The sequence below is a fragment of the Mus musculus genome, chromosome 9, assembly GCF_000001635.26.
Source record: "Mus musculus strain C57BL/6J chromosome 9, GRCm38.p6 C57BL/6J".
NCBI lineage: Eukaryota > Metazoa > Chordata > Mammalia > Rodentia > Muridae > Mus > Mus musculus.
In genome coordinates this window covers 73,260,783-73,270,848 of record NC_000075.6, presented here as the reverse complement: position 1 = coordinate 73,270,848, position 10,066 = coordinate 73,260,783, and the positions used below count along the sequence as shown (strand labels likewise).

Below are 10,066 nucleotides of genomic sequence, written 5' to 3'. Positions count from 1 at the left end.
AGAAACCCTGTCTCGAAAAAACACACACACAAAAGACTTAAAATGTATTATTACACATTCCAGATCTAAAATTATCAAACTAATAGAAGACACTTAATGATCCACTTCAAACTTTAGTGCAGGCAGTGGGCAGTGGATTTTTTACAAGAGTGCAAAAGGAACATAGTGCTGTGGGTCTACATACTAGGGGAGGAGCTCAAAGCTCTGGATATGCTTCTTAGAGGGAGGAGCACAATTGCCATAATTGAGCCATTGCTCCCCCGGGACATCTGAGGGAGGGGAGCTGTAACCCCAGCCTTCCCTGGAGCCGCTGTGTCTCCTGGGGAGACTGCCTACACTCATCTATTCTAGGCCTAACTCCCAAAGGCACCTTTGTTTCCAACCCTGTCATCTTGCCACCACTTCTTGGCAGCCGGAACCTTCCAGCTTAGGGTACACTGAGTGGTTTTATATTTAATTCCACTCTCAGCCGAGTGATGGATGACGACAGGTGCCTTGGCAAGTGGCTGTGTCAGGTGTGATCATAAACATCTTATCTTTATTCATCAGCCAAGAACCTCTTCCAGGGTTTCCTGACATGGTCAAGGTCAAGAAGTCTGTTCTTGGTGTGTTGGAGACATCTATTGTAGCTCTGAGCTGTGGCTCCACTCTAGTCTATAAGCCTCAGAAACATGTAGTTTCAAGTAAGGAGGAGACAGAAGAAGGGGGAAGTGGCAGGAGACTGAATGATGCTCTCGTATTTGAAAGCTTTTGGTGAAAGAGAAGCTGTCAAGATCCAGAAGTAGCTAGAAAGGTCAGCAGAATTCAAGAGAGAAGGCAAATCCACAAGGCAAGTATTTCAGTGAGGCATCAGAGTTTAGAAGCGCCAAGACATCTGTCTTAGTTTACATCCTGTTGCTGTGATAAACACCATGACCAAAACAACTTGGGGAGAAAAGGGTTTGTTTGGCTTGCATGTCTCATTGCAATCCATCATTGCAGGAAGCGAGGCAGAAACTCAACCAGGAACAGAGAAAGGAACCAATGAGGACACTGCTCACTGACTTGCTCAGCAGGCTTTCCTATACTCCCCAGGACCACCTGTCCAGATGACACCTACATCAGTCATAAATCAAGAATAAGCCTCGCTGACATGCCCACGGGGCAGTCTGATGGAGGCAGTTCCTCAGCTGAGGTTCCCTCTCCCAAGGTACGTCTAGGTCTGAGTCAGGTTAACAAAAATTGATCATCACCGCATCTAAGGTCAGAGGTGTTCTTAAGTGTATGTCATTTTTGCAGTTAGCAAGGGTAGTGAGGTAGTGCTGAGTGAATCCCAACAGGATGGGGAGTACTGGAAAACAAGAGTGTGAAAGCCACTTACAGCCCTTACAGCCACAAAGTCATGAAGCCGAGAGGTGCTGCTCAGCTTCAGGGAGTGATGTCACCTGAAGGAAGGCTTTGGCTTTTGTGCAACGTCTCCTGAGGAACAGAACAGAGCTCAAAAAAACTCTCCTACCTTAGCCACATTCTCTCTGGTTCTCTCACCTAGTCAGTTGCTAACTCTTTGTGCTCTTTGTGCTCCCACTCTTAGCCCTTCAACTCATCCCCCTTCCCCTTCCTCCTACCCACATAAGAAAGCTTTGTGTCTCTTGTTTAGATTTATTTTTAAATTTATGTGTTATATGCCTATGTGTACATGTGTGTATGTATGTGTCTGTAGGTGCATGTGTGTGTATGTATGCATGTATGTCCATGTCTGTATGTGCATGTGTGTGTGTGTGTGTGTATGTAAGTATGTGTGTATCTGTATATGCATGTGTGTGCGCGTGTGCGCATGTGTGGGTCTGGGTGGGTATGTGTGTGTGAGCATGTGTGTGCATGTGTGTGCATGAGCACATGTGTACGGGTGCTCACAGAGGCCAGAAAGGGTGTTGGACCCCTAGAACTGGAGCTGCCTGCAGTTGGGCATTGCCTGACATAGCTGGGAATCAAACACCTGACCAGTGGAAGAGCAGCAAGCTCTCTCAAATGACAACTTTCCAGCACCTTCACGTTTCCTTTTGTTACAGCATCTTCCCAGATCTGGATGAGTTAAACACCCAGGCCCCAGGCTTTGTGTGTAGTAGCTCTAGGTCCATATAACAAATGCATGAGGCTCTAAGCATTTTAACCTCACCCACAGCTATGCATTGTATTACCTCAAGAGCAAAACATTTCCATTAACCACATTTGCTAACACAAATCACTCTAGGACTATTATTCTCAACCTGTAGGCTGTGACCCCTTTGGAGTTCTAACAACCCTTTTAAAGGGTCACCTAAGACCATCTCAGAAAACAGAGATATTTACATTATGATGCTTAACTGTAGCAGAATTACAGTTATGAAGTAGCAATGAAAATATAAAAATAATTTTATGGCTGGAAGTCGTTGAGGAAGGTTGAGAATCACTGTTCTAGGGGCTTCCAGGAAATATAAAACCACTTTCCAAAGGACAGAAGAGAAGCCCTTTGGTGTAGCACAGGATGGACCTCTTGCTAGGGGACCCCTTGACCCTAGCAAGTAGCACAGTGTGGGACCGCTTACTAGGGAAGTCTTCTGCTGCAACACAGGACGGGACTTTGCTAGGGAAGCCCTTTGCTGTAACACCGGGTGAGACTCTTGCTTCATTTCTCCCAGAGTACTATTGACCTGGAAGGAGCTTCAACTGAGAGAACAAATTTGTTTTCCGTGTAAAATGACTCTCTAAGACGGTGGTTCTGAAAGTTTAATGGCCATGGCATTTACTTTTCCAGCATATTAAAAATGCATTTCTAAGTACCTAGCCCAAAAAACTGTGGTTCACTGGACTGAGTCCAGGAGCTGTGGTAAGCCTTTTTACTACTCCAACAAACTTGGCAGAGGTGAAGCAGACCACACCATGCAGATGCCACTCTATGGAAGGACCAGCTGAGCTCAGGGATGAGGAGAGACAAGAGTCACCTGAGTGAAATAAGAAAAAACATCCTTTAACTGAGGTAAAACATAGCTTCAAATGAGAATGAAACTGAAAATTATAAATTAAATCTGAAAGGTCTTATTTCTTTCGTGGTACTTACTGGAAATCAGTGAGGTGTTTCTGCTTGTTTTGGTTTGTTCCAGATTATGGATTTGTTTTTTATTTTGGTTTGGTTTTTTGGTTGGTTGGTTGGTTGGTTTGATTTGGTTTTGAGACACAGTTCCATGTAGCCTAGGCTGGTGTGGATCTTACTATATAGCCCAGGATGACCTTGAACTTCTGACCTTCCTGCCTCTATATCCCTGGTGCTGGGCTGCCAAGTGGTACATCACTACACCTGGGGATCAAACCCTGGGTGTCATTCACACTAAGCAAACGCTCTACCAACGAACTACCATTCCTTGCCTGACTTTTTCCGGTTTTAAATTAAAAGTTATAATGACTCCAATCCTGCGACAAAAGTAGACTACATATGTTCATTTGTTCCAATCACATTGCAGAAAGTAGGCATAGCCCCATCTTCCCTGCCCCAGATGTTCAAAGCCAAAAGGCGGGGCTGAGAGCCCAGCTCATTGGTGGATTCGCAGGACATCCTTAGGTTAATCTCCAACACTGTAAACAGACTTGGAAAAGGCTTGGTTTTGTTTTCATTTTAAGCCAAAGGGGAAGGAGCCATCTTTCCCCCTCCAAAATGAAGACAAATGACAGAAGCAGCCTTGGTCCCTGACAGCATCCTGGGTACATTCGAGTTCCGGCTTTCCTGTCAGTAGTGCCAAAAATAAGTCTATCAACCACAAACTTAAAGTCCAATTTCTATTGCCAATACACAAGGTTGTGATGTGGTATGATAACATATGATCATGCCTTTTATAATTCATTTTAGAAATTCATAATGATGAGAAGACCTTGCCTATAGGTTCTCAGAGAACAAAAACAGTTCTAATTGTTGGAAGAAAGAAGCGTCATCTGTTGTTTTCCGAGAGCTGAACACCAAGTGTGTTTATCGCTCTCACCCACGGAATTCTGAGACAGGCATGCAAAGAGTGAAATAGGAAACATGATAAAGCAGCAAGGATTCATTACAAACCAGGGTTGTCAGGTTAGTAGCTCTAATTAGTGGGTTTGTTACATTGATAGGTGTTGATTGCATTGAAGATATCATCCCTACATAACAAGGGAAGTGTGGCTTGGCAGTAAATATGACGAGGGAGGTTCCCAATTGAAGACCGATGCCCAAAGAGAGCTGATTAGCCTACAGCTGTTTAGGAGACTAACAGCATCAGTATTTTATTAGCATTCCAGAAAAAGAGATAAACTCAACTTGATAAGATATAGCAATCACTAATTTTCTGTATAAAACATTAAAACAGTCTCTCAAGAATTCCTAATTAAGAAAGAACTTCGGGGACAGGGGAAACCTTTAATCCCAGAACTCAGGAAGCAGGGGCAGGTAGATCTCTGTGAGTTCGAAGGCAGCCTGGTCTACAGAGCAAGTTCTAGGACAGCCAGGACTACATGAAGAAACCTTATCTTGAAACCAAAAAGAAAGAAAAGAAAGAGTGAGGGGGAGGGAGGGAGAGAGAGAGGAAGGAAGGAAGGAAGGAAGGAAGGAAGGAAGGAAGGAAGGAACTTTGCATTTATGACTAATAGAATAAAGCATCCATCCACACGTGTATTGCAAAGTGAGTCTCTTAGTTCCTTTAAGATTAAGCTGAAATGCCCAAGAAATCTAGCAGCATCCAGGCTGACGTCACAAAGGCTCTTATGGAGCTTGATGATGGATGCATTTAATAAAGATGTGATGCGCTCGCATCTTGAGCAGCTTGTGGCTCCTTCTGAGCTGAGTCTGTGCCTTTCATTTCTCCCATTCTCCCTAGAATATTGAAAGTTTATCCCTCATCCCATTTTATTCTTGCTGGGAAAGTGATACTGCAACCTAGCCTCATAGGACGAACTGGAGACAGAGACACTGGGGTTCCACCTCCAGGGTGTGAAAGGCTATAAGAGCCAGGGACCATTTGTGCCTCTTACGCACAATGAGAGAATGTATCTTCCCTGCTCTTAATAACCAAGGAGGAAGAAAGACTCTTAGAGCAGAAACAAGAGAAGGGCAGGTGGTGCCAGCTCTGAGCGACAGTCTCCCTGACTGCTCATTGCCTGTGGGAGTCAGATCTTTTTTCTATTCTTCCCACCCTCGGCTCCCTTGTCAATCTGCCTTTCCGATCCTATCCATCAGTAGGACACCCTGATAGAGACTATGCTGGTTGGCTTTTGTCAACTTGACATAAACCTAGATATATCTGGGAAGAGGGGATCATAATTGAGAAAATCCCTTTATAAGATTTCTTATAAAAATAAGAAAGCAGACTGAGCTAGCCATGATGACCAAGCCAGTAAGGAGCACTCCTCCATGACCCCTGCATCCAGGTTCCTATCCTGTTTGAGTTCCTGCCCTGATTTCCATTGTTGATGGACTATGATGTAGAAGTGTAACCAAATAAGCCCTTTCCTCCTCAAGTTGTTTTTGGTCATGATGCTTTATCACAGCAAAAGAAGCCCTAAAACAGAGACCTAGGAAAGCTAGGCAGGAAACTAGACCACAGCTGCCTCTGTCCCTACCTCAATACCTCCTCCGTTTTGCCTTTCATTACTGTCAATATTGTCCTTTTGTGAAATCAGGGAATTGAACAAAATGTACCTCAGTTGTGCCCAGGGATTCTAGAGCTGTGACCTCGGACTGAACCCCTATCCCAAAGCACTGAGGAGCAACAAGATAACAGCTTGGGGCATCCAGGTCCAGGAAAGTGTGCCACCACTCCCTGAGGATCCTTTGGCCACTGGTGGCACAGAAGAGATGGAAGGTTTCCTAAGAACCTGGAAATTTGCGCTGTACTCTTTGACCTGTTAGAATGTGACTTCTACTTTTTAAAACCACACTAAGCCTATTTTTCTGCACAAGTCCCATTATCTGCTATTCCCTTCTTTATTCCCTCCTTCTCAGCATTCTGCCTCCTTGACCACACATCACCATCTGACACTGACCACCAGGAGAGCTAGGAGGGTCCCCTCGATACAGATGCAGAATCCAAGCAAGGTTAAGAGGTATGCATAAGCACCCATCAACACAAAACTCACTTTTTTCACCTCAGAGAAGTTTCTAGATCTATGGCAGTAAGAAGCCATTGACCCTGTCAGTCACATTAATTGGTAATTACTGTTTTTACTTCCAAAACAAGTATAAAACGTAATATTTTCTAACTAAAAGTAAATCAATACCACAACCTTCCATATAACATTACTTCCAGTTTCCCCCCCATACACACCTCACTGAAGTCTTACTATGACTGTATAATATTTTTCTTCCAAGGGATTGTCTTCCTTATACCATAATTTTCACACCATAATAATTTTTCCCTCTGTGCTGCCCATGTAACTCATCTTTTGCAAGTTTGATATTAACACAAACAATATTACAATAGTAGAAGAGAAAGAACTAACACATGACATGTTGCTGATTTTCATGTCATCTTTTTTGAAAAAGTCTCTATGCCGTACACATACACAAAACACACACACGCACACAGACATTCATTCTACTCTGAGAAGCTGACCAACACATACATTTAAACAATACCCGCCCATCCAGTATGGTATGTCAGTATAAGATTTTGTGTCTACACACCTACAAATGGAAAGGTGAAGTCAGAGCATAGCTATTTCTTTCTCACAGAAAATGTTAAAAAGCATGAATTCTAAATGAGAAGGGGGATTGGGGAATGAGCAGTAGACAATGAATTTTGGGGGCCAGGGGTCTCCTCCAGAATTGAGTGTATCCACCATAATTACTCAGAGGTGTTTCCAACCCTTAGCCCTGGGCCACTTATGACTGAAAATCGACTAGACCAAAGCTCAAAATACTTATGACAATATGAATGCTTGCAAGAGTTTGTTCTTTGTTTTTGCTTTGGTTTTTTTGGTTGGTTGGTTGGTTGGTTGGTCTTGGTTTTAATTTGGTTTCTGCTTTGGTTTAGTTTCATTCCTGGAATACGGTTGTTGGGTGTGGATTTTGTAGATAATATCATGTCACTATGTCAAAAGGTTGGACATACCTACAAGGTGTGTTACATCACAAACCACAGAGACCTCAGAATCCAATGTTCTCTTCTGACCTCTGTGGGCACTACGCTCATGCACAGACACACACACACTGTCTTAGTCAGAGTTTCTATTCCTGCACAAACATCATGACCAAGAAGCAAGTTGGGGAGGAAAGGGTTTATTCAGCTTACAATTCCATACTGCTGTTCATCACCAAGGAAGTCAGGACTGGAACTCAAACAGGTCAGGAAGCAGGAGCTGATGCAGAGGCCACGGAGGGATGTTCTTACTGGCTTGCTTCCCCTGGCTTGCTCAGCCTGCTCTCTTATAGAACCAAGACTACCAGCCCTGAGATGGTCCCACCCACAAGGGGCCTTTCCCCCTTGATCACTAATTGAGAAAATGCCTTACAGTTGGATCTCATGGAGGCATTTCCTCAACTGAAGCTCCTTTCTCTGTGATAACTCCAGCTGTGTCAAGTTGACACAAAACTAGCCAGTACACACACACACACACACACACACACACACACACAATTTGAAAAGAGAAATGAATGCAGAACACATATATGAATTTCTTTAACCCAATTAATAAACCATAACTAAACATTAAAATAAATAATTTTTAAACTGAAACTTTTTCAGAGCTAAATAAAGAGAAACAAAGCTGATATTCGAACAGAAAAAACAACACTGTTCAAAACAGGAGAACAATTCCAATACCCCAAGTTACTCATTCTCTCTTTGACTCCCTCCCTAACACAGCAACATTCCTTCTCTTAAGAGAAATCCCAGTGATTTGTGGCAGAGGCTCAGGCTTCCGGTGGGCACAGGGAATGGGGCGTAACTTCTTTGTCTCATGCATGGAGTGGGCGTACCCTACACCAGCTGGGTAGCTGCCCTGCTCTTTCTCTTCCCTCGGGCTATGTTGTCAGTGCAGCTGGCTCACTCCTGTCCTAGAGTGTCATGGGGAAAGTTTTCAAGGGTGATAATGTCAATGTGTTTCTGAAAAAAAAAAAAAAAACACCAGAATGTGATGATTTTCATACATAAAATGTAAGAGACATAAACCTATAAATAACCATCTCCAATTAACCTTCCTCTACCTTCCTTGTCTTTCAAACTGATCCAAGCTCTCTCTCCTCCAGAAAACCAATTACAATTGGCACTTGCTTTTCTTCGGTTGTATCTCATCTTGTTTATGCTGCTTCTGCTGGCTTGTTATAATTCATTCCTGCAAATTCAGGAGCCAGGCTGGTTTTCAGTTTAAGTACATTTTACTTGCACTTTTTTTTCCGGGGGGGGGGGGGGGGGGGCTGGGGGCTGGGGGGGGTCTGTTCAACAATTTATCCTTCAGTCAATGACCCTTAAGGAAAACAATGTCCACCAGGACAGATTCAAATTGAAGAATCAGAATTGGAACAAGCCCAAATCCAATTTTAAGAATTAAGCTAGAGTTTATCTCTGGCATCCAGCTATTCTCTCCAGCTCTTGGAACCGCCCTCTATTCAGACTCCATTCTCCTTCCTGTCGTCACGGCGTGAATGATAATCTCCATCTCTACGTTAGCATTTTATTGCCTATCAGGTGCCCCATTCCCACCGACAGATACGTATGTTCAAATATTTCACATCTGAAAATGTTTCTGGTGGTCTCGTTGCCTTAGCATGAGATCTTAGCATTACTCTGAGATCTTTACACATCAATTGATTTAAAGTGTTTCCACCTGTCACTCCCACATCTTTATGACTAACATTTACAAAACACGACCAACCTGATTTCCTCCCCCATCACAGAGAAATAACTCTGGTCAAAATTACCAAATTCTCCCTCCCCAATAAGACAAAGGAATAATGTTCAACTGTGGAAAGAAACCATAAGGTCAAGGGACCATCTTCAGCCTCTGTCTTCCTGAGTCCCTCTAGAAGTCTACAGTTGCCACCACCGCCTTCCCAACGATGTCTTTCTCCTGGCTGCCATAATGCCAGGCTCCTGTGTGGAATCGATCCCCTTATGATTCCTTCATGGCTTTCATTTTTGAGTCTATCTGCTTTCTGACAGTTATTCTTCACCTACTTACCTACTTAATTAAAACCTTTGCTCAAGAGGAATATCACAGAGACCCAGACACCATCTAGATGCCAAGCACTCCCAAATGCACCTCTCTAACCCTGAGCTCACCCCAGATTCAAACAGAGGACCATTTGCAAACCTGGAAGGGGTCTACTTAAAGTGCCTTGCTATTGATCTTAATGTGAAGTTCAAACTTAATATACTTCAAACTTAATAGACTTACAACCCTTAGTTGTCTGCCTAAAGCCTGAGCCTCTGAGTTTCCTAAACTCGCTCAGCAGTTGTTCTTGGCCTCGGTTTGTTTCCTTCCTCTCTTGACCTCACCCTACCTGCCATCCATCAGTCCACAGCCTGATACTTCAGGTCCCAGCCATGGGATGCAAGCTGGCCAATTCACAGTGCCTCACAGGACTTATCACAACTGCCTCAGGATAAGGCTCCATCGTTGCACTCATGCCCTCAGCTCCTACATCACCTCTTTGGGTTTTAACCTTGCTCGCCCTAATGTAAAATCCTACCAGTAAATAGATCAAAGATAGGTTGATAAAAGAGCACATCTCCAGCATGTGGCATTTGATTACACTTGGAATGACATCTTACCCTTCACTCAGCCTGCATTTCCCTATGGTGGCCTTTACAGCTTCCTGTGGAATGCACTTTCTAGTTTTATTTAATATCTGTTGCATATGGCATTGGGCTGCACAGAGACATGTTCACATAAGTTTATATTACAAATTCAGCACATTCCACCCTACCATTTCTCATCTCCATCCCATCCCCCACTTAGTCCTCTTTATCACCCTAGAGAATCTCACTTCCTCTCTCAGGTCATACATACAATGATTTTAGGTATCTAAATAGAATCTAGAAGGCACAAATTCTCCAACATATTCTTTCTTCTGACTATAAACATAAATTGA

General features: G+C 43.4%; 1 long non-coding RNA gene across 1 annotated transcript in view; it reads right to left on the bottom strand.

Annotated features, from left to right (window-relative positions):
- Positions 1-2,731: 2,731 nt before the first annotated feature.
- The window catches only part of Gm27211 (predicted gene 27211), a 75,640-nt gene continuing 68,305 nt past the window's right edge, over positions 2,732-10,066 (bottom strand). Inside the window, exon 4 of the long non-coding RNA NR_166650.1 lies at positions 2,732-2,960. This is a non-coding gene — a long non-coding RNA (predicted gene 27211). The remainder of the gene's footprint in view (positions 2,961-10,066) is intronic.